This window comes from Suricata suricatta, chromosome 3, assembly GCF_006229205.1.
Source record: "Suricata suricatta isolate VVHF042 chromosome 3, meerkat_22Aug2017_6uvM2_HiC, whole genome shotgun sequence".
In the NCBI taxonomy this organism is placed as follows: Eukaryota; Metazoa; Chordata; class Mammalia; order Carnivora; family Herpestidae; genus Suricata; species Suricata suricatta.
The window spans coordinates 55,701,509-55,724,717 of NC_043702.1; the positions used below are offsets into that span (position 1 = coordinate 55,701,509).

The window sequence follows — 23,209 nt, forward strand, 5'->3', positions numbered from 1 at the left end:
TTTCTTCCTAAAGAGAGAGTCTGCATTTTCAAGGTTTGTTTTCAAAGGTAAGGTTTACGAGTCAGCTGCTTTTCAAATGCTTGACATTCTCAGTGAATAAAACAGATACATTGGGTATAAGCTAGGTGAATGATAAGGTTCTTTTAAAAGGATTCCTAAATTATTAAATCTGTAACTACTGAAGTAGAGACAAGGAAGGGCACAGATTTGACTTCTAGAAGAAGATAAACCACTCTCGCTCATCAGAATCAATAAAGTGTCTTTCGAATTTTAAAGTTGTGGGAAGATAGAACTTAATTTACAAAATCTAATTTGGTTACAGTTTTTAAGAATATTTCCCTGTTACAAAGCAAAGTACACGTATGTGCAGAGGCTATTTTTCTCTAATGATAAGAGTGGTAGATGTTCTCAGACGGGTCCTTGCATACCGCTCCTCATTCATCTCCACTCTGTTAAAAATGTAGATCCTTCGCCCCCAGATCCGCAGAATCTGTATTTCTAGAAGGGGATCTTAAAAGGAAACCTCTGTGATTCTGCCTCTCTCCAGTTTGAGAATCATTGTATTAAAGATAAATACGAGATTTGTTCAAATTTGCCCAATTCAAAATAGCCTTGGTATATATTAAGAGCAGTCCCCAACGGTTAGAAGAAGTGGATTTTATTTAAAAAATTTTTTTAATGCTTATTTACTTATTTAAAAACATTTTTTAACATTTGTTTATTTTTGAGAGAAAGGGACTGAGTGTGAGTGGGGGAGGGGTAGAGAGAGGGAGACCCAGAATCGGAAGCAGGCTCCAGGCTCTGAGCTGTCAGCACAGAGCCCGACATGGGGCTTGAATCCACGAACTGTGAGATCATGACCTGAGCTGAAGTCGGCTGCTTAACCAACTGAGCCACCTAGGTGCCCCCGTTTGTTTATTTTTGAGAGAGCGACACACACAGACACAGAGTGCGAGCCGGGGAGGGGCAGAGAGAGAGGGAGACACAGAATCTGAAGCAGCTCCAGGCTCTGGGCTTTCACAAACCTTGAGATCATGACTTGAGCTGAAGTTGGACACTTAACTGATTAAGCCACCCAGAAGCCCCCAAATGGATTTTATTTTAGATATTACAGCTGGCCCTTGAACAACATGGGGGTTAGGGGCACTGATCCCCCAACCAGTCCAAGATACAGGTGTTAACTTTTCATTCCCCAAAAACATAACTACTAATAGTCTGTTGTTGAATGGAGGCCTTACTGATAATACAAACAGTTGATTAACATATATTTTCTGTGTTCTATGTATTATGTATACTGTACTCTTACAATAAAGTAACCAAGTGAAAAGAAAACATTATTAAAATCATAAGGAGAAAATACACTTATAAGTATGGTACTAGTTTTATTGAGAAAAATCCTTGTGTAAGTGAACCCATGCAGTTCATATCTATTGTTCAAGGGTTAACTATACTACTTTTTAACTAGCTTCGACAGAAGTACCTTTTATCCCTTTACATTTACTTTTTTTGTTTTTAATGGTTTTTATTTAGTTTTGAGAGACAGACATTGCGAGCAGGGGAGGGTCAGAGAGAGAGGGAGACACAGAATCTGAAGACAGGCTCCAGGCTCTGAGCTAGCTGTCAGCACAGAGCCTGACATAGGGCTCGAACCCGTGGACCATGAGATCATACCTGAGCTTAAGCCAGATGCTTAATCAACTGAGCCACCCAGGTGCCCCCCTTTATATTTACTCTTAATAACCAACTGAGAACAGAGGAGCAATGCGATATTAAAGTCTGTGAGACAATGCATAGTGAGGAGAAGATAGGAACAAGAAACTGGACAAACGTAACTAAACAGTTATCAAAGTCAGAGCTCAGAGAGTTTCTACGAAAGCCTCCCCAAGAGTGACCACTGCCAGGACCCCATCTTGTGTATCTTGGATGGGGTAGTTGGTTAAGGGTAGTGTCTTAGGTCAGCTTGGGCTCCTGTAGAGAAATACCGTAAACTGAGTGGCTTACACAACAGACATTTATTTCCTGAAGTTTTGGAGGCTGGGAATTCTCAGACCATCATGCCTGCAGGAAAGGTCTCTGGTCTCTTCGCAGGCACTAAACTCATCCGGAGAACAGCATCCTCATGACATCATCTAACCTAATAACTCCCTAAAGGCTTCGTCTCTACGGACACCATCACGTTGGGGGTTAGGGCTTCACTGTAGGAATTTATTGCAGCACACAATTCAGTGCGTAGCAGCCAGCAAGAGAGTCTAGGTTTTTTTTTTTTCCTGTTTTGCTTTATGTTTTACACTTCCATCCAGGGTTTTTTTTTTTTTTTTTTAATCATTGTAAAGAGTATTCTTTTTATGGGACATTAGTGAAAGTTAGCTTCATTTAAAAAAATGAGAGCCTCTAAAATTATGCAATACAATTTTACGCTTATACACATTTAACTTTTTTTCACCTAGGTATGTTGTAGCAACTCAGTACCTGTCAAATGAAGCTGAAGCGTAAACATGGTCTTCCATCTTATATTCACTAGTAAACCTCTTTGCTGTTTGAAAGGATATTTTCATGCCAGTTTCTGTTTTATCTGTGGCAAAGGAACCAGACCCCAGTCCTTCCTGATTTTACGGCTCATTTGAAAATGTATCTTTTCCAGAGTTCAGGAATTTTCTAGCCTTTTTCTCCACCTTGGAGAGGACTAGACTTCTTGATTATCAGCATCAATACAAATAATTTTTAAGTCCTCAAATCCTAAAAGTGATCCAGATGTCATCAATACTTGACTCACTCACCTTGCTCCTCTGTTCAACACACATCTGTAGCAGTGTTCAAGAGACATGGGCCCGGTCTTGTTAGAGTTTACGTTCCACAACTGTAGTGTATGCACCCGATTACCTGTTTCCAACAGCATCTGTTAGAACCTCCCTGACTGAGAAGCACCTGTGCTCTAATTATTGCTGGGCCAAGAGGAAAGTCTCAGATCATCTAATTTAGGACTTTTTTTTAGCTGGTGCACCTAACAGAACCCCCCGACTGGCCACACCACTAAAACCCTATTTGACAGAGCTGGGTGAAAAATCGTGTTATCCTTTGACGGGAATGGCTGTCATTTATAGCTAAATGGGGCCGTGGTTTACAGCTCAGACAGACGCTAGGAACTCAGTTACAGTCCAGCTGGGCTGGCTCAACTCTGAATAACTCTCTTCTCTGCGTAGAATTAGCTCTGGCATTGCCCCCCTCCCCTTTTTTCTTTCTTTCTTCTTCTTTCGTTACCAATCACTATCATCACAGCCACAGATCACTCCTAATCCTTAGGATTTCACTGTAATTTGTGATCTTCTTTCCACAGACTCTTGTACTGCCACAGAAACCTTTTTCTCATGCTCCTGGCACACCCGCCTTTGGGCATCTCTATAGAGATCCTTTGGAGCAGTTAAATGGTACTGGTGCATTCTTTGTGATGCACTTAGGGAAGTTTTGATTTTCTGTGACTGCCATGACATTAAAATTTGTTTTTAAAAAGACAAATCAACTATGCATCTTCAGTATGATTTATTTGACTACAAGCCCATTTTGTAGGCAACTCCACTTGAATATATTCTTTCTGCTAACATTTTTATTTTTGGGACATTGCTCATCAAAGAATATGAGAGGGAGTTACCTAAGCAGCAGTGGTGATATCATGATCAGGTCTGGTCATGGGATCGAGACCCCTGTTGAGCTCCTTGCTGGCTGTGGCCTGCTTCAGATTCTCTGTCTCTCTGGGTGCCTGGGTGGCTCAGTCGGTTAAGCTCTGACTTCTGCTCAGGTCATGATCTTGCGGTTCATGGGTTCCAGCCATGTATCAAGTTCTGTGCTGACAGCTTAGAGCCTGGAGCCTGTTTCAGATTCTGTGTCTCCGAGTCTCCCTCTCTGCCCCTCCCCCACTCGTGCTCTCTCTCTGTCTCAAAAATAAACTATAAAAATTTTAAATAAAAGATTCTCTCTCTTCCTTTGCCCCTCTCTCCGTTCATGTTCACTCCCACCCCAAATCAACATCCTTATGTAAATACCTGTTCATATTCTCTTCCTGGTATCAAAAACTTAATACTTTACCTTAAAATTTTGTCTTTTGGGGCACCTGGGTGGCTCAGTCAGTTAAATGGCCGACTTCGGCTCAGGTCATGATCTCGCAGTTCATGAGTTTGAGCCCCACGTCAGGCTCTGAGCTGTCAGCACAGATTCAGAGCCTGCTTCAGATTCTTTGTCTCCGTCTCTCTCTGCCCTTTCCCTGCTCACGTTCTGTCTCTCAAAAATAAATAAACATTAAAAATTTTTTTAATAAAATTTTTTCTTTTAATGTGAGATTTGGTGTAAGAGAGATAAAAGAATTATAGCTGCTGTAACTGATAGTTACCTTCTGTGTACAATGTAAAAAGAATATTGGTGATGCTGTTTTTTGAGTGGCATCCGACCCTGCAAGTAAAAATCCTATAAACAGCCTAATCTTTGAAGATAGAGTGATATGCATAATTATAAAGACGACATATTTGTCAAGAACAGTTGAAATTTCTTTTAGATTAGTATTCACTTTTTAAAAAAAATCACCCTTCATTAGAAGCTTTAGGCATTTTTTTTTCATGAAACTTTAATAACAGATACACTGTTTATCTCTTTACACACTGTATGTATATCTGCTTTATGCACAAAAAGAGTAAGGTTTTTGATCCCCAAAAGCTAATTTTTTCTTCCGTAAAGACAATATCACCTTCAGTGAGAATAGTTTTAGACTAATGTAAAGCAATCATAAGAGAAATAGAAAGAAAAATAATGTTTGGTCATGCTTTGCATGGCATATAATAATAGTTCTGAAAGAATAATATTAGTAAAAGAAATTACACATTTTCCACTGGATTGGGTTTACCCAAAGAATTAAGTAAACTTAATTCACTATCCTCTTGAGAGCAGCCATAAAAAAGATTTAGGGAAATCTTTATTAGGGAAACCCCAGGCTGGGTATTGTGTAGCTTTTGTCAGAGCCCCTCTAGAAATATGATCCTTTGATATGGATAATTGGTGTTTTCTCCCTCTTATATAAAATATCAGTAACAGCACCTTTAAAAAACTTTACTATTTGTCCACCATATATAAATGAAGTCACTGGACTTTCTTTGCAAACCCAACTCAATACCCATCCCTGAGCCTGGCCATATAACCAAATTACCGGTCAGAAGTCATTCTTACATAGAAAATGATTCTCATAAGCTTTGGTTTTTATATTAATATAACCCTACTATCCTTAAAAAAACAAAATAGGGAGAAACTAAGAAACAGAATGGTGTGACTGTGTTTCACGTTGAAAAGTCATAGTGGAAAAAAAAACATGTCTCATAAAATAGAGTTATAAATATACTTTCTTAATTTGGCTCCTATTTCTAAGAACCATAATGAACGCTTTGTGAATATACTAAAAACCCCTGCCTTGTATATGGTAAAGAGTGAATTTTATGGTATGTGAATTCTATCTCAATCAAGCTGTTTTTAATTTAAAAGTTACCTGGAGTAAGGAGGCCAGATTGAATAGAATAAAGATTTACTTAAACTGTAAAACATGGAAATTGCTATTTTAAAAATAATGGTTTTATATCCAGGAATGTTTTAGAACATGTTTTTAGAAAGTTTTTCTTTCCCTTTTATTTTCCAAGAATCAAAAAACAAACTCAAAAATTGGTAGCTTAACAATGCCTGTGCCTGTTTTGAATAGTTGTTTTACATTTAGAAAAGTAAGCACTTCTTGGAAAGGACGCCAGCAGTTGAGGAATCTGGGGAAGGGAAGGCAGTGAGTCCGCCCAGGCGGTGGCGGCCCTGACAGGGGGCCACTGCGTTTGTCACGTTTCCTCCAGCCACACTGAGGATTGTCCTTTCCACTCTGACTTTCTGCCTTTGGATTTCAGTGGACTGTGTATATTTCATGATGTAAAACAAGTAGAAGAGAAGATGTAGTCCAAGAAACATCTCTCTACACGAATAGATTTTCATGACAACAAACACTTCAAAAAATGAACCATTTCTCCACTTTAAATTGCTAATAGTATTTTAGTTTTCCCATTTCTGTCATTAGTACCTGCCTTCAACCCTTATAGTATATTCTTTCTTTGAAATATATCTATGTGTGTGTGTGTATATGTATATATGTATGTGTATATGTATGTATGTATGGAGGCAGGCAGGCTCCATGCCCAGTGTGAGGCTTGAACTCATGACCTTGAGATTAAGAGTTGTATGCTCTACCGACTGAGCCAGCCAGGCGCCCCTCTATGTTTACCTTTTATATAGAACTTTGTTATTATTTTTTAGTTCCTTAATGCTGTGAAATTACTTCGTGAGAAATGATTTCAAGATTTGAAGGAGCTCGTGCTAGGTAGGACAGACAGTAGGTAAGTGGCGTAGGCGTTCATTTGAGGGATATGTAAACATCTCCCTGACTGAAATATTTCCCCTGCGGACCTTCCTTGGTGAATGAATTTTACACCATTCTACTGCAGTTAAAGCACGGATCCTTAGCATGTTACTTGTGAGGAATAGCATGCTAGCTCGAGATACATGTCTTCATATAGCATGAAAGGATGATTTTAAGTTATGGACTAAAGATCTTAAAGTACTCAGGGCAAGCATTTTGACTGAGGGAGCTGTGCTGTAGGAGAAAAAGTGGTGGCCTTTAGGTAGGAGGTGAGACATCACTAAGAAGGACCTGAAGGGGGAAGCGTAGTAAACAGAACTGTGTAAAAGCCTAGGGAATTTGGGATTAGGGGCAGGAAAGGATGGGACCCTAGAGAGAGAAGGGAATAGGAACAAGAGATGTCCTATTTCATCATTTTTCCGAGGAGAGCTCTGAGGCTTGGGATGTGTTTTCTTTGTGAGTTGTTTACTCATCTGTTCAGTGAACTGAGGGCTGAAGATGTGTCGGGTATGTATTTAGTTCTGTCCTCAAGGAGCTTCTGTTCGCAGTGGAGACAGACAGTAAAAAATGTAGAGCGAGCCAGGTGGCTAGTGCCGTGGAGGGGTAGAAAGCAGGGGGAGGAGATGGGGCTCCCTGTCTGGCACCATGGTCAGGAAAGCCTCACGGCCGAGGCGGATTTTGAGCAGAGACTTGAAGAACGTGAGGGAATGAGTCGTGTGAAGTGGGGGCATCACCTCATGAAACAGGCTTTGAGGCAGGGGTGTGCTCGCTTGACAGTTTTGAGGAACAGAAAGGCAACATGGCTGGAGCAGAATAAATTAGGGGAAGGCGGTAGGAGATGAGACACTGGTCCCTGGGGAATGAATGGAGGCGTGTTGGGCTCTCCGATTACGTAGAGCCTTAGAACCCATGATGAGGAGCAGGTTTTACTCTGAGATGGGAAGCTTGTGGAGGATACTTCCCTAGTGTGTGGTGTAGAGGAAAGTGCTCAGATTTTGGTGGAAAAGAGTGATATTTAACAGTGTCAGCTCTATGTCCTGGTCTCATTTTCCTTATGTATAAACAGGCCAGTAATTCCTTTCTTCCATTTGTACAGAAATGAATGAGAGCATATGTGTAAGGTTCTTAACACGGTGGTGAAGATAGTAGCTAATGTCACTAATGTTATTGCTGATGTTGACAAAGATCCGCGAGTCTGTTGGTCCACTTGAGAAGGTGGTTCTACAGTATTTCTGTTGATGTGTGTTGTTAAATGTGTCATGTGCCATTTTAGATTTTCTCTGAGGATGCTCTGGTGAAGACCTAGTTCTGGGATATATGTTGAATACCAGATAGACTTCGAATAGTGCTGGACGCTTGATACTTCTGTTGTACTCTGAAACTGTGAAAAATACACTGACCGATGCTGCTCCTTTGGGGAGTAATCCAGACTATAATCAGTTCTAGCCCCTGTCCTTTTGGCACTTAAAATATATCCAGGATTGTAAACTCAGTGTCTGGTATGTCATAGGTGCTCAATCCAGGTTTACTGAGTGAATAAATGAACGAATGAAGAATAGGTATATAACAATGGGCTGTCACTATATACTTATCCTGTGAGCAACCTTGAATCAGTTTAGACATTTGCTTTCATTTATCTTTTTCTTCTTTTATTATTTTGGTTTATTGTTATGCAAGAGTCCATAACTGGAAATTTAAACCAGCCTCTTATAATTTGGTTAGTCTAGGTGCGCCTGAGTGGCTCAGTCCAATTAGTGTCCAACTTGGGCTCAGGTCATGATCTCACAGTTCATGAGTTCAAGCTCTACATTGGGCTCTGCACTGACAGCATGGAGCCTGCTTGGATGCTCTGTCTCCCTCTCTCTCTGCCCTTCCCCCACTCACATGCTTGCTCTCTCGCTGTCTCTCTCAAAAATAACTAAACATTCAGCAAATGAAAAGAATTTGGTTAATTTAACAATTTACTTCCCTACTTCTCCTGTGGGTCTCCATCACCAATAAGATTAAGCCCAAATTCCCTAGTTTACATACTAGACTTTTAGGCTAGGACCCTGTCTGGTCTCATCTCTCACTGTCTTCTCCTCAGAGGCTGTACTTCAGCCATCTTGAACTGTTTGAAGCCTCCAGTAAGGATTGTACTCAGTGTGCCTTTGGCACAGTCATTTCCCAGGTCCTTCTTTGCACTCACATACCTCTACACATCTTGCAAAACTCAGTTTGAATAGTCCTCTCTTCTAAGTAGTCTTCTGCTGTGAGTTAGTTACACCTTTTCTGCATCCGTTGTGCCCGGTACACATCTGACCTACCGCTTACCATGTGGTGATGTAGTGGTTGGTAGATACATTCTCTGGTCTTTCCTGCTGAAGTTCCGTAATGGGAAAGCTGTGGATTTCTTCTCTGTGTCCTTAACAACCGCCACAGTGTCTGACGCATCTCAGCTGCTCAATAAATGCTTGAATGAATGTTGGATAGTACAGTGGTCTACTGTGTTTCTTAAATTTGGGAGTTAATTCTCAGGCCCAATTCAGTATGATGCATACCCTCTATTTATTTTTTTTTTGTTCTGTGTTAATTATTTTTAATGCAGTAAGAGTGCTATTATGTCATCTCTTAGTTCCATACTCTGCTATGGATTTCCCACCTGGAAGCTTACAAGGGCTTGAATAAAATGGAACTCTCTCTGGGAGCAGATTCTTTGAGGTTTAACTATAATATTACTAACCATCAGCAGATGTTGCTAAATTATTTGGCATAATTAGATAACAAATTCCACTTCATTAAACTATTGTTCCTTTTCATTTCAATGGTACAAAGGAATTGCACATAAATTAGCTTGGTTTGTTCACGTTTTACCCTCACAGAAGGGAACATAATCAAATTGAATAAGAATTCAGTATGAAAATGGCTAACTTAACCTTTTAGAGGTCTGAAAATAAACACAATATAATCTTTCTCCCATAATAATAAATCTGTGTCCTACATGAGCTACAGATTTAAATGTGCCACAGATTTAAACATCCATGTTTTTAAATGCATGAAAGAAAAAATTTATTTGTTAATACCTCTCATTGTTCCAGAAAGAAATGAGGTGATTTACAAAAAAAATATAATGCAAGAGGACTGAAAATGATAAGTATGGGAATTTGTTGTACTCTGTCTTGTCTCATTAGTTTCCTCTTCTCTGGATCATTCTCCTTACCTTAGAGCCACGCTTTCCTAGTCAGTGTGACAAAGCCTTTCCTCGATTTTGGAGCCTCTGAAGTACCAGCATGAGGTCTTAGTGCTCCATCTCTTAGCAGAGGTTTAGTGAAAGAGCATCCTGTGTGTCCCACCGATTACTCGTTAACCGGGTCTATACCATGTCTTCCTAGACGGTGTTTGATTGTGATTGGGTGTTTGGGAATGTCATTCAGCACTAGGGAAAAGGGCAGCTCTGAAGGAAAAACAATCCTGACACTTGTTTAAAGAACAAGGAAGGTTTGGGGCACCTGGGTGGCTCAGTTGGGTAAGGATCTGACTCGATTCCCCCCCCCCCCCCATCATGATCTCACAGTTGTGAGATCGAGTCCCGTGTTGGAATCCACGCTGGGTGGGGGAGCCTGCTTGAGATTCTCTGTCTCCCTCTGCCCTCCTCCCCCTCTCAAAAAACCCAACAAACAAGGAAGACTTGACTGAGACTATTGTGATAGGTGTCAAGACTAACACAGCAGGAAAGAGGGAACGTGAGAACAAGTGAGGATTTATTGCCAAGGAGCAGGTTGCAAGGGGCTGCAGGGGATGAAAAATTACTAAGAGAAGACAAGGTAGGGGAATTCTTGTTAACCTGACGTAACAGGATTCTTGATGAGGGCAGGCCCTGGTGACCAGTATCAAGGGTGGGGGTGAGGAATTTGATCAGATATCAAAGGTAGATGGGTTGTCTCTAAACTGACTTCTTGCTCAGATGTCTTTGCGGGTCAGGTAAGGCCTGGGGACAAGGCCGAGGCTAGTCAAAAAGAGGGCTTGGGGGAGTCTGGCTCAGGTTTGGTCAAGGAGAGCCTCCTGTCATGGCTGCCGCCTCTTTCTCGGCTTCTGTTTGGCTGGAAGTGCTTTATCACTTAGTAGCCAGTAATCAGTGGCTTTCCCTCAGTCCTCATATTTGATCTTTCTGCATTCTTTGCTGTTTTCGATTGCCTCTTTCTGGAAATTTTTTCCCCTGTCTTTCAAGACATTGTGTTCTCCTGCTTCTGCTTTTCTTCCACTGTTCCTCAGTCTCCTCTGTTTGCTGCCCAAAAGGTCTGCTTCTCAAGAGCTGGCCTCCCTTTCTCCCTTGGGGGTACATAGGCTCAGCAGTGCGCACTGTGTGGGTGATTCCCAGCCTTGTCTGGACACCGTCTCTGAATTTGTTAGGATTTCCAGTGGAGTCCAGACAGCACGTGTTCCCAGTGCCAGGTCCTTAGCTTTCCCTCTTCCGTCCTCCCTCCCCTTGCCTCTGCCAGCTGCTGCCAGTTCTTCCATATCTGTTCCTCTCTCTGTATTTCCAGCTCTTGCTCTGCCCTTCTTCCCAGTAGTTCAGTCCATATTCCTGCCCCCTGCACCCATTCAAAAGGAACCCTTTGTCTTCTGAATTCTTGATCATTTGATCTGCACATCTCCTGTGACATTTGCCAATGTGTTCCTTTCACAGTAGTTATTTATCTTTATAACTCTCTAGGCTGATGGTGCCTGTAAGGTAATATCCATTGTCTTATTTTGTACTCAACAGTGCTTCACATGTCATAGGTGCTCACAAAATATTTGTTAAATGAATAAAATCGTTCTTAAATCATGGTACTACTGTAGTTTATTTTTTATTTTTTAAAAGATTTTATTTTATTTTTAATCTTTTTAAAATTTTATTTATTTTTCAGAGACAGAGAGAGACAGCATGAGCAGGGGAGGGTCAGAGAGAGAGGGAGACACAGAATCCGAAGCTGTCAGCACAGAGCCCGATGTCGGGCTCAAACCCATGAACTGTGAGATTATGACCTGAGCCGAAGTCAGATGCTTAACTGGCTGAGCCCCCTAGGTGCCCCAAAAGATTTTATTTTTAAGTAATCTCTCCACCCAGTATGGGGCTCGAAGTTACAATCCCAAGATCAGGAGTTGCACACTCCACCGGCTGAGCCAGCCAGGCACCCCAGTACTTCCATAGTTTAGCAATTACCAGGGTAGAAACATAGAGCACTCATTAATTTTTCCTACAACTTTATAATGTGTTAATCAAGTTAGCAGTAGTAAACATATTTCAAAATTTCTCATACTCTTTTTATCATCTAATTATCTTGAGTCTTTAAAGGAAGAAATATATATATTTCTGCAATATTGTTGCATGTCAAGGGCAGACATAATTTACTTAGGGATTGGTTGCTTTTGTCAACTTAACTTTTTTTTTAATGTTTATTCATTTTTGAGAGAGAGAGAGCACACCCGAGCAGGGGAGGAGCAGAGAAAGAGGCAGACACAGAATCGAAGCAGGCTCCAGGCTCTGAGTTGTTAGCACAGGGCCTGATGCGGGGCTTGAACCAACAGCCATGGGATCATGACCTGAACCGAAGTTGGATGCTTAACCGACTGAGCCACCCAGGTGCCCCTCAGTTTAACTTTTTGGAAAAGTTACTGGTTAAATTCTGGTTGGATTTATACATCTTTATAGTCTGGGGAAAAAAAGCCTCTTCATCTTTTTTTCAACTTGCAAAGCCGAGGACAAGGAACACCAAACAGGCTCTGCAAACACAGGGCTTATTAATCCAGGCTCATTTGTTGGCCCTTTTAATGTCGCTGGGCATCCAGTATTCAGCTGGGGACAGAAATCACTTTCTGTACAGACAGCACTAAATATAAGGGAAATGATGGGTACTTCTGGTTTGATAATCTGTTCTCTGTTCTTTTAGACCTTTTCAGGCTTCTAGCAAAGACATGTGAAGGAGTGCCTTTCCTTGTTTGAGCCTTCCTTTTAGACCTTGGTGGGTTAGCCACATTCATAAGACTTTTGTAGGTTAGCCTTCCACTGAAACAAATCACTCACCGGAGTGCCTGATTGGCTCAGTTGGTTAAGTGTCCTACTCTTGGTTTCAGCTCTGGTCATGATCTCAGTTTTGTGGTTTCAAGCTTCATGCTGGGCTCTGCACTGACTGTGCGGAGTCTGCTCGGGATTCTCTTGTCTGCCTCTCTTTGTGTCCGTCCTTGACTCACCCTGTTTCGGTCTCTCTCAAAATAAATAAATAAATTTTCAAAATAAAAAAAATAAAAATAAAAATTGTTTCATTAAGTGTCTTTAAAGTTGCTGAGTAGAAGGCACAGAGAGCAGTGGACCAAAAAGGCTCATGTGAGTGATTGTTTTTCAGAATGTACCGAAACCCAAAAAGAAAGATGAAATCAATGGTTTATGGGACATTTCATATATTGCTTATAGTATTTAACTGTGAAAAAGTTGTGATGAAATTGACTTGTATATATACTACTATAAGTTGTTTTTGGTGATACTGCCTATTTAAGACTCTGGGTGGCGTTTGTTGATATTCTCAGGTTTGAATGTTTTAAGGATGCTCATTATGTACGTGTGCAAAATATAGAGTTAAACATAAGAGCCACAAAATAATTCATTTTTTAAATCCATCATAATACTTAGAAGTTGACTGGACACTTTCAGTTATTTTCCTTGAATGAGAAGGGATTCTCAACTTGTCTCTTGACTCTCTTGGTTGACATTAAATGGATAAGTTATTTTAAAATAAGAAAAAGGATCAAGAAGGATTAATAGTACAGTAATACCAAAACGGAAATAGACATCACTGTACAGAAGGGAGACTTGCAGAATACTCAGAAACCGGTCATCCTGAATTTTTCGGACAGATGGCTCTGCAGTTTTCCGAAGGGACGGGGCCTTCCTGCCGTGCTGCCCCTCCCCTGCGGTTCCCGGTGTCTCCAGACAGAGGAGCTCCTGCTCTCCTTCAGTGTCCCTGCGTCTGCTTCCCACCCCGCTCCTCCTCCCCCCTCTCTTCCTCCTCCTCTGTCCTCCTCTTTGTCATCTTCTTCCTCTTTCTCTCTCTCTCTCTCTCTCTCTCTCTTCCTTTCTCAGGAAGGATGGGAGGGAGGGAGCAGTGACTGCACACCCATCTCAGAACGTAACTCCTATGGGGTGAGAGCTCATTCTGCTCAAGATGCCTTCTGATTTCACTCTCCTAATCAAAACTTTCCCTTCTGTTTTTCAAGTATAATAATTGACCTTAGGAAACAGAGGCATTTGAAAATATAGAAACATTTTTTGGAAATAATTTTCACTTAGTCAAAAGCTGATGGAAAAAATAATTAGCAACATTAGCAAAATGATATGTTCTAGGCTAATTTTGTTAAAACAGATGTGGGAGGCTATAGAAATGGAAATTGCTGTCAAATCGTAAGTCAACCTAGACTTTACCAAAGTAGTGCTCTCCCCTTTCTCCCCCAAGTAATTGGTCTTCCCCACCCCATAATGCAAATCTCCTTAGTTTTTCACACCAGCAGTAGGTTTGGGTTTCCCTTTGCAGCAGAAAGCTCTCTCAATTTTGCATCTCAGAACAGAGCTTAAAAAAGGTGATTATTCTGCAAACCTCCAGGTTTTGCTGCATCATGAACCAATAGCAGAACTGAGAGGAAGCACCTTTTCTGTAGAAAAGGGGGAAGAACCCTCATGCAGACAGAGTTGCTCTGTAGCCTGACCCTGAATGTCCTTAGGCACTCCCCCACCAAACAAGTACAGGAAAAGGAGCCCTGAAGGAAAAATCGAGGAAGTTGGAGAGAAAAAAATGTAAGCCGGGGCGCACAACTCAGATACAGATGGGTAACAGACAATAAGGAATGCCGAGGAATTTCCTAATTTTAAGTGTTGGTGTTTAATTTGGGCCTTTAAAAAATACTGTGTGGGACAAAACCTCCCACATCTTTGGGCTAATGGCAAAGCAACTCCAGGCCACTTGTAAATTTAGAATATTAATGTTTCTTCTTTAATAGTATATAAAGCAATAGAAGCATACTATTTCTAAAGTTTAAAGAGAATCATGTAAACATGACTTAGAGGGCATTCCCTTTCCTACTAGTCTTTCATTTTTTTGTTTTTGATTTTTTTCATCTTCATGTTCTGTGTACCTTAACTCCTAACACAATCTGTAAACTTTTACTTCTAAGACATGCGACACAAGTGCACATGCACGTGTGTACACGTACCCCCACACACATAGGGGGTTTATTTTAGAATTCTTGATAACTTTCTCAATTGAGTTTTTAGAAACAACAAAAGGTCTCTATTTTGTGAGGCACTGTTGTATGACTTTGCTACACTACAAAATTATAAGACTCATTCTAAGTTCTCCACTGCCTAGATGCCTTTTTAATTCCTTTGGTATCAGATTCTCAAGCTGCATTATCATGTACCGTCTCTCTCCAGCCTTAACTCCTGAGGCTGTTGTAAATATAAACTGTGATGGTTTGGCTGTAAATATGGCATCGAGTGCTTTAGAAGGAAGATCTTATCCCAAATCTACAAATATACTTTATTATAGTTATTGGTATTTGGACCCTGGAAAATGAACCATTAGAGAATACTTAGATTTAAATTAAAGTAACATTTTGAATATTGAAAATGATGTATTGAATAATTATAATAATTTGCTTCTAGAACTGTACTGATGAATAGAGTGAAAAATATTTCCTGGAAAGTCCACAAGATGGCGCTTCCCAACCGGTTTCCTCTGTTTTTTTCTATAGCATAACGATATTCATAACGATATTCAGCAACAAAGAAGGAACATCTAAATAATTTATCCTCAAAGTTTAGGTTTCCAGAAAGCTTGACTCCTTGAAATTGATGAGCTTCAGTTTAACATTTTGAAAAGTGTTAATTTCTATTATAGGTGTATTTGTTGAAGATTTTAAGGTTATTTTGAAAACACTAGGATCTGAGTAATACAAAGAGCTGTCTTCATTCCATTTGCCTTTAAACACTGATTTTTAAGAATATATATGATTTATGAGATGTATTGTTTATATGCATAGTTTCTGAGCCTTTAAAATATTGATGTTTATAAGGACCTGGCCATTAGTAATTGCTCTAAAATAATTGTTCTGTTGTCAGTTTAAAATCAGGAAGGTATACTTGGAATATAATTTAGAATGTCTAATTAAGAATTAAATTTAATAAGTGGAACAGTAATGAAGGGCAGCAGGAATCCATCCTATCATAATGTGGTTTGCATTAGGCTACTTTTTACCCCTGTACATTTAGCATTTAATTAGCACTATTTTACATGTTTACTGTTCACATTAACCATGTTGTTAGGGAAGGGAATTATATTGAAATTATGTTGAGGTTGCTAAGGGAAGTTTTATTTATTTATTTCTGCTGAGGGAAGTTTTCTATTTTTTTATTGTTTCCTGAAATCCTGATGATAATTTCAGTGAAAAGAGATATATAGCCACTAACAGTTAGAGCAAGTTAGGTTTAGGTCTATGGCATTCCATTGTCTGATTTTTCTCCACCTCATCAGACAGTGGTCAAGCAATAGAATCAAAGGCATATTATGGAATAAGAACAATAAAAGGAACTTTCTGGTGAAAATGAAATGAGACTTGAAAAAATTAAAGCTTAAACCAAATATTTCAGATGGTTGTGAAAGTAGTCACTTCTTTCACCATTCTTAGGAAGGTTTGGGAAGAAGAAATCTATTATATGTGAAGAATCACTAAAGGTTTCTTTTTTAAAACAATTATTGTATGTGCTAAGCTTGCATAACAAATACGTTCTGTGGGTAGGCCGCGCAGTGAACTCATTCCTTTGTTAGCATGCCCTTTTCTCTATCAAGGGTCTAGTGTTCCGTTTCATGTTGCCATCATTTACATCATACTGTTTTGCGCAAGATGTGCTTTAAATGGGCTTATAAAACACATTCTCTTTAAAGTCAGTAATTTTCACTGGATTTACGTAAACATTGAATTTAAGCTAACTCAGTCTCTGAGCTAAGGAACTTCTTGAGAACCCTCGGTCAGAGAAATGTAATAGGGAGCAGATGTAGCGGATGCACACATAGCACACAGTGCTGATTCACCCACTAGCATCTTTGAATACTGAGATCTTAAGATTTTATTTTTAAAGTGCTTTGATTTTCCATTGATAAAATGAAGATTGCACTTTCAAATGTGCCGGTTTCCAGTGTTAAAAAAAATTCAGCTGAGTAAATCTGAAGATGTAATTGGCTTTATTCAGAGATTCATGAATCCGGCAGCATCCCATCTAGCAAATACAAAGGAGCTCCAGAGAGCCGCAGAAGAGCAAAGGGTTTTAAAGGCGGAAAGGGGTAGGGCCAGGAAGTCACAAGTAGGTAAAAAAAAAAGAATTATTTCAGGCAAGGTCACCTTTTTTGGGGGGGACATAGGGCTCTCAGACGGTTTATCTAACCTGTGCTGACCAGGAAAATTCCACACTGATGGGTTAAGTTTTCATTCTTGGGGAAGGTTGAAACTGCAATTAGTTTTGGTGTTAGGTCTCAGTTTGGTGACGTGGACTTAGCACACGTGATTCCATTTTAGGCCTGTTGGCTTTTTTAAACACCAGTTATTTTTTTTTTTTAGAATTAAATTCTAGAATATTTCTGAAAATGAAAAAAAGAAGGCAGTATAATTCTTTCCTTCTGTCTTTAGATTCATATAGTACACATTGGAAAACAAGTGAAAATTAAGTAGCTTAAATTGAAATGTGTTCTTTGTGGGTCTTTTTCATCCCAGTTTTTGAAATTGTAGGTATGTATGTAAGTGTCAAGGAAAGGATTTGCTTTTTCAGTTAGTTGACTGATTGACTTGTTTTTTCTGAATGTGAGTTCCAAAGCTTGATTCTAGACTTAGATACATTTTTTTCTTATTTTTTTCTTCTATTCTGTAACTGTGGAATGCTAACTTTATGTGTGGAGCCTTCCTGAGATTTTTTTTTGGCCTGTGACAAGCACGTTTTGAAGTAATTATGTCACCCTCCTCAGACTTGGTCAGAAGGACGACCGATGTTGTACTAAGGAACAATGGAACTGTAAGGAGCCATACTTATTCCTCAAGGATTTTTTTCATTTTTAAGTGTATGTTACATGATACAATTTTAAAGTGTATGATACATACACATGAAAAATACATAATACATGAGCATATTTAAGTAAAATACACTAATCAGTAAACAAGGAAAATACAGAAGTCAAAAGCTTGGTGCTTTATTACAAAATGAACACACCTAGGTAACTTGTCCTCTGGTCAAGAAATGAGCATTACCGGCATCCTAGAGAGACCCGCTTGGAATTCCTTCTTGCCTCTCCCGTCATGTCTTCCCAGTTTATCACGATCCTCACATCCAACAGTAGAGACTACCTTTGCCCATTTTTTTCATACAGCTTTTTTTCTCCCTTTTTTTTGGTGATGATAATACTTTTTTATACTGGAGTCTTGGGTAGAATGCGGTTCAACCAAGTAAAGCACTTCTGACTATCATGGGAGGGGATATGTAAATGTAAGAGAACATTTTTTAAAAATACATTTTTAATGATAAATGAATACAGAATTTATTGGTATGTAACTATTTTAAACTACTGAAAGAGATCCGTAACAGGGGAGGGTAGGTGCTGTTGCCTACAGGAAAAGTAACTTACAGCAAGCAACATACCCTTACATTTGTTCTCATGCTTGCCACCAAAGGTAGAGGAGAATGAATGGGGTTAGAGATTGCTGGGAGACACTTCTGTGTCATAAAGTGCTAGAACTATAAGCATGATATTTCTTTGAATGAAATTTTATCTTAAAATTTTTTTTAAACATCTGTTCATTTTTGAGAGACAGAGCATGAACAAGTGAGGGGCAGAGAGAGAGGGAGACACAGACTCCAAAGTAGGGTCCAGGCTCTGAGCTGTCAGCATGCAGGGCTCGAACCCACGGACTGCAAAATCATGATCTGAACTGAAGTCGGACACTTAACTGACAAGAGCCACCAGGCGCCACTGAAATATTATCTTAAAAATTGGGAAATTTGGGAGCGCCTGGATGGCTCAGTTGTTTAAGCTTCCAACTCTTGATCTTGGCTCAGGTCATGATCTTGGCTCAGCCCATGATCTCGTGGCTCATGGGATTGAGCCCTATATCAGGCTCTGCACTGACAGCATGGAGCCTGCTTGCGACTCTCTTTTCTCTTTCTTCCTCTTTTTCTGACCCTCTCCTACTTGTAGGGGTGCATGTGAATTCATTCTCTCTCTCTCTCTCTCTCTCAAAATAAGCATTTTAAAAATTAGGGAATTTTGATATTCTCTGTAACGTGTCCATTTTAGATACAATGTTCTTCCATATTGGAAAAAAAAGTATTTACTATTGTTTTCTTTAGTTAATGGACAAAATGCTGATGAATTGTCACTTTTGGAAAACTGCACTGAATTAAAGAGTGTTCAGATTCATATACATCTGTTCAAATGGGATGAATTGTTTTATTGTTTGGTGAGATGTGTTCAGGCAGCCATCAGGAAGGGTGCTGGGTAGCTGGGGTAGTGTTTTTGTGCTTCTGTGAAGAGTTTCAAGAGGTGCCTCATCTGCTCAGAGGTAAACTGCTTTGTTGTATGGAAAAATGAAAGTCCCTTGTTCATAAGTTAACATTTTTCATCGTCTCAAAATTCCTTTGTTAAAGGAATACTCCGTGACAAAAGAGAATGGTTCTGTGAATGGTAAAGTGGCTTCTGGGGTGTCAGTGGCCTTGCTGACAAGCTTTCCACAGTTTAGCCTGTCTTCTTTTTAGCCCAATTACTGGATACATGCCCATGAATTGTTTTGTAGATCTCAAAACTCTCACTGTGTCATCAAACACTTTGCAAAATGACACGTCCGTGTAGATGTTATTATAAGTAGACGAGCAACTACCAAATTACTCACATTCTTACCCAACTTGAAGTTAAAGAGCCAGTTTAGCTTCCTCAGCCGCTGCTTAAATAGAACTTTGAGCACGTGGAAGGATGCCACTCGATGATGGCTCCTGGCTCTAATGTGGTTTCATCCGTTTGCCACGTGTGGATCTTACTACACCCAAAACACAATGTTTGGCCAAATTTTACATTTCACAGTGATTCTTAAACTTTTATGGCAGTTTTTAGTAGTTTTAAAGTTAGCTTGAGGTTGACCTTCTTTATTGTTTCTTGCTAAAACGTATTTATGGTTTAGTTTAAAAATATCTTTGGGATTTTTCCTTCCAAATTTACATGATTACAAACTACTACAATAATGATAGTTTAAAACATTTTTTAAAAATATTTTATTTAAAAATTTTTTAATGTTTATTTTTGAGAGACAGAGAGTGAGTGGGGGAGGGGCAGAGAGAGGAAGACCAGAATCCGAAGCAGGCTCCAGGCTCTGAGCTGTCAGCACACAGCCCAACGCAGGGCTTGAACCCACAAACCACGAGATTGTGACCTGAGCCAAAGTCAGATGTTTAACTGACTGAGCCACCCAGGCCCAGTATTGATTTGTTTTTGAGAAAGACAGTGAGAGTGGGAGAGGGGCAGAGAGAAGGAGACGCAGAATCCGAAGCAGGCTCTCCAGGCTCTGAGCTATCAGGACAGAGCCCAGTGTGGGGCTCAGACTCATAAATCATGAGATCATGACCTGAGCTGAAGTTGGACGCTTAACCAACTGAGCCACCCAGGCGCCTCAAAAGTGATAGTTTCATCTGCAGGTATTGTTTATCCAGATCTTTCTCCACTTAACAATGGGATTATGTTCCCAATAAACCCATTGTAAGTTGGAAATGCATTTAATACACCTAACTACTTACCGTCATTGCTTTACCTCACCTACCATAAAAGTGCTCTGAACACTTACATTAGCTTACAGTGGGGTAGAATCCTTTAACACAAACCTATTTTATAAGAAAGCATTGAGTATCTCATGTACTTTATTGAGTACTGTATGGAAAGTGAAAACCAGAATGGGTTGTAAGCTTATCAGCTGTTTGCCCTTCACGATCGCTGGCTGACTGGGAGCGGCCGCCACTGCCCAGCATTCCGGGACGATCCCCCTGGACGTGGCTGGCCCAGGAAGAGACCCGAATTCAAAACTCAAAGGATGGTTCTCCTGGATGCATGTTGCTTTCCCATCATCATAGAGTTGAAAAATCATAAGATGAACCATCTTAAGTCAAGGAGTATCTGCATATAAAAAAATGAAAAGATTCAGGTTCACTTTGTTAACAACAATTTGCTCATTTAAAAATCATTTTTTAAGTACATCTTATGCCTTTTGAGACGATGACTACAAATTATGACTGATTCATTAGTTGTGGTGAGGAAAAACCTAGCATCCTACTCACCAATAGAAAGCCAGTGTAGGGGCACCTGAGTGGATCAGTCCATTAAGCATCTGACTCTGGCTCAGGTCATGATCTCCACAGTTCATGAGTTCGAGCCCCACGTCAGGCTCTGTGCTGACAGCTTGGAGCCTGGAGCCTGCTTTGGATTCTGTGTCTCCTTCTCTGTCTGCCCCTCCCCTACTTGCCTTCTGTCTCTCTCTCTCTCTCTCTCTCTCTCTCTCTCTCTCTCTGCCCCTCCCATGCTCAAGCTCTGTCTGTCTCTCTCAAAAACAAACACTAAAAATATTAAAAAAATAAAAAAGAAAACCAGGTGTATACCTCATCTGAATTTATCTCTCTCTTTAAAATATTTATTGATTTTTGAGAGAGACAGAGTGTGAGCCTAGGAGGGGCAGAGAGAGAGAGAGAGAGAGAGAGAGAGAGAGAATGAATGAATGAATGAATGAATGAATCCGAAGCAGGCTCTGGGCTTTGACCTGTCGGCACAGAGCCCAGTGCGGGTCTTGAACTCACGGACTGTGAGTGAGATCATGACCTGAGCCGAGGTTGGATGCTTAACTGACTGAACCACCCAGGAGTCCCTGAATTTCTTTCTTTTAAATAATTTGTACTTCCACATGTACTGTAAGCTTAATTTTGTACTTTCTAACCATGCTTTCATTTGAAACCAGTTTTAAAATCATAATGAATACTGTAAACATTCACATGCAGAAACAGGACTCAGGTATTTTTATATTACAGGAACTCACGGCATCAGAGAAGTAGGGTTTATAAACCTGATGAAATGCAGTTGCAGCAGGAAATTGAACTGATGTGTGGGAGTTTGTGAGGGTTTTTGTTTCAAATAAATAAGCAAACAAAACACGGGTTCCTAGGGTGAAAACTTTTTTTCTTTTCTTCTTTATCTTGCTGTTGGGTCCTTCTGCTTTCTTGGTGAACTGAAGATTGCAAAGGTGGTGCTGGTCCATGTTACTAGCCTGTCTTTTTCTCAGAGCATTAGCTTTTATTGTTCACTTAGACTTGACAGCAAGAATAATACCCTAATAACAGAAAAGTGCCAGCGGTTCCAGTTAAGTTTTTGTTACGAAGTATTTCTATTCTTAGGGCTTTCATAACCTCCCCTTTCCCTAGGGAAGAGCAAGAGTCAGCTGGGATTACAAAACTTTCAAAGTTACAAATCTTAGCATAAAATTATTTTTAAAAAGACGTGCTGTGTTAATCCTGTGTACAGTCTAAATATTGCTTTGTACCCTGTGGGTTACGAGTGACTGGAGCCTGCTGATAGGCGGGTTTCCTGGGTTGACTGTAGAAAAAGAAGAACAGAGAGAGATTTTAGCTTGAGTGACATTATTAAGTTGATCTTGCTTTCTTTTAAAACACATACTTAGCATATCATCTGGAAAACCACCCATGACTCTTTTAGGTATTTTATCAAATGAAATAATAGCTCTGTGTATCAAGAACAAGTTATGGTTGATAATGATGATACCTCTCATTTTTCTATATCACTTCATAATTTTGTTACCAAAGCTCTTCCTCTTTTATTGTAACTCCACTGACTCCTACGTAAAATGTGCTGCATGTTCATAAAATTTAGTAAATGGCGGAGTCTGGGCTTGAAGTTGGCTCTCTTGGTATCCATTAGCAAGTCTATCATAGCATTGCTCACACATGACATATGTCATATCTTTTGTCAGCCCTAAACGATGGAATTCTCTAGCATAGGACTATGTTCTATTCATATTCCTTTCTGTCTAACTTAGTCCAAGGTCTCATCCATAGTTGGTATATGTTTGATGGGTAGGTGAATGAGATTCTATCTGATTGATGGTGGTGCACATTTTCTTTTCTTGAGTCACTAAAAGTTTGGCTATCACTTTGATTTCCAGGATATTTTGAAAACATTTTACATTATTAAATTATTCCAGTCAGTATGGAAGGGCAAGAGATAGTCTGTTGGGAACAATTTAAAATTCCTGTGTATCATTAACTACAGCTCACACCAGCTACTGTTTATCAAGATGTATGTGGAATCTAGAGTCTTTATTGCATTTTGACAAATGCTAGCGTAAGAAAAAAAACCAGAAGTCTTGATAAACTAGAACTGATTGGAGACGTATTTGACGTCTGGAATTAATATTTACACAATGGCCGTGTCTCCCAATGTGATGTGGTGGGCAGTCCACATCATCATCTCTGTGGTAGGCTTGCAGAAACGCTTAGCCTGAACCCTGGCTGGCGTGGTGGGTATGTGGACGTGAACAGTCGCACACTGCCCCACGCTCTGAAGACCTTGCTTTGCGTTTAATGCTGTGCTGTTGACGCCTTGCAATTCTTAATGATTTTTGAACAAGGGACTGGAACAGTATGTGACAGGTCCTGATCTGAATCATGGGGAAATAATCACAGAAATAGAG

The 23,209-nt window shown here is 39.9% G+C and overlaps 1 long non-coding RNA gene across 3 annotated transcripts in view; it reads right to left on the bottom strand.

Annotated features, from left to right (window-relative positions):
* Positions 1-20,360: 20,360 nt before the first annotated feature.
* LOC115287699 overlaps positions 20,361-23,209 on the bottom strand; it is a 29,604-nt gene continuing 26,755 nt past the window's right edge. For 2 of the 3 annotated variants that reach the window (XR_003906608.1, XR_003906610.1), the window contains 2 exons: positions 21,542-22,095; positions 20,361-20,631 (listed from right to left, as the gene is read on the bottom strand). This is a non-coding gene — a long non-coding RNA (uncharacterized LOC115287699). The remainder of the gene's footprint in view (positions 20,632-21,541; positions 22,096-23,209) is intronic. The other variant, XR_003906609.1, reaches the window with a different exon arrangement.